Genomic DNA, 2,222 nt, shown 5'->3' with positions numbered 1-2,222 from the left:
CAAGATCCGCTACTTTTTTTTTTTTTTCTTTTTTCTAACCCTACTTCCTACAGCTTTTCTAAAAAAGAAATCCAGGGCCCTTCCTTAGGAACCCTTGTTTGTCTCTCTTTCTTCCCTAGCTCCTGGAAAAGCAAATCTCTACTTACCCTTTTGTCCTCCAATGTCCAGGGAATAAGTAGACAGAAACTTATAGCCCACTTAGAGCATTTTTCATTAAAAAGAAAAACAAAAACCACCAGTGTCAGCAAACCCATCCTCCCATTATATTTCCTTCTGAAAGAGAAGCAAAGAACACAAAGCAAACAAGAGAAAAGCTTATGAGGAGTAGCCTGGCTTTCCTCTCCTTATTTCTAGGTGCAGGTGGCACTTGGCCTGCCCCCTTCCCCATTAGAGCTGGATGGGGAACACCTGCTCCATGGGGCAGCAGGGACAGCTGACTCTGGTTGCCATCATATGCCATGAGTCTGTAACAGCTTTAACAGGCTTTCACAGCTTAGGAAGAGCTGGAATGTCAATGACTTAGTTCTTTCTGATGAAACCCTGCCCAATTTCCGTTTTTACACAGAGAAACCTAATGACATTGCTTTTTAAAAATCCTTATATTGAGTAACTGCATTTCATGAAGTAGCAGCTCAGAGGGGTTTTTTAGCTTTCCTCAAATAATCTATAAAAACTGTAGTTTTGTGCAATCTGGAAAATATTTTCTTAAATCAAATACTAACTCACATTCATTTTGTAAAGAAAAGAAAAGTCTTCATTATATCTTCTGGACCTAATAAAACCAGGACAGTTATTTTGTGACATTTTTATGTTCCAGAAATTGCTGAATACTCTTCTTTTACTGATTTAAGCCTTTTGCAGATTCTGAAAAGCCAGACTGGCTTATAGTTTATGAATCTTGAGATACCAGAAAGGAATTGACTGAATAAGTCTTAACTACCAAAACATGATGTGCTAGTACCAGGGACAGTTAATCCCAACCAAGACTAATCTTCTAAAACAGACGACCTGAGCCAGCTTTTACTTTAGCTGGGCATGTATATTATAGTTTCAGCTGAATTATTACTTAGTAGTTTCTCTCTTTACCCAAGGCACTAAAAGGGTCACTTTTTATTTTGTGCTCCTCTCAAAAAGAAGAAAAAAAGAAGCTGAGACAGCAATAGAATAGCAGGCTTATGTTAAAAAAGAAAAAAAATTAAAAGCATGATGCTTGAACAGTGTGTCCTCCTCTCTCTGCCCCAGTTGTGCTTTGTCACAGGGGACCACTCTGGCTGCTGCTGCAGGTACGAATCCTTCACCTCTTGCCACCAGTCCCAAGCAGTACAAACCAGCTCCTTGGGTCAGGCAACAGCCACTTCCCCTACTCTGAGCAGTGAGAACAAAACACAGCCCACAAGGGATCCAAAAACCCTAATCTGTCCCATACAGCTGACAAAATGGGCCCACCCAACAGGCGGGAATGAGGACATTCATTATCTAAGTGCTGGATCTCTCTGCATTAGATAACAAATGCCAGGGAATGTAGGGAAATGTTGTTTCTTCACTTTCTTGTAAGAAGCCTGGTTACTGTGTGTGCATCAAAGTTCTCTCACTGCCAGCAGCTGAAGAAGTGTGGGTGCCAGTGTGTGAATACCAAATAATAACAGAATCCCCAGGAGACATCTGATTCAATTTCCTCTGCAGTACAAGACAAACATGAAAATTCATTGTCTTGATTAGCTTTAGTGCAGGGAAACAGCTTTCACAGCTGATTGTAAATCTTCTGAATGATCTCATTTAGCTTTTAACCTTCCTCTCCTTTTCATCCCTATGCAGAGTATTCCAGCCCAGACATTCATTTATTTGAATAGCCTAAGACACACATATGTTGTCTCCAGTCAGAATGAGAAGCCTCTGAAGTGCACAAATAATACTAAAACCATTATAAACATCTTCCTTAGTACAAATGCACAGTTCAGATCTTATTCCTAGAAATAAGAAAACTACAAGAAAACTATCACCATCACAGATAAAATACCTCTACTTTCCTCAAAACTGCCACTGTTAGAACTGAGGAATGGGTGAGCAGTTTAAAAACTGGCAGCTGCTCCCTGTGTTTTAAATCACCTTTTCAAGGACCTCCAGAATGACATGAAAGCCAGCAATGTGTGATAGCACAGTGTCAGTGGGGGTCACAAAAACAGGGGAAGAGTGTTGTGATCTAATGGGACACTGGCAGCATA

The sequence above is a fragment of the Passer domesticus genome, chromosome 4 (genome assembly GCF_036417665.1).
Source record: "Passer domesticus isolate bPasDom1 chromosome 4, bPasDom1.hap1, whole genome shotgun sequence".
Lineage (NCBI taxonomy): Eukaryota > Metazoa > Chordata > Aves > Passeriformes > Passeridae > Passer > Passer domesticus.
This window is presented reverse-complemented; position numbering follows the sequence as displayed.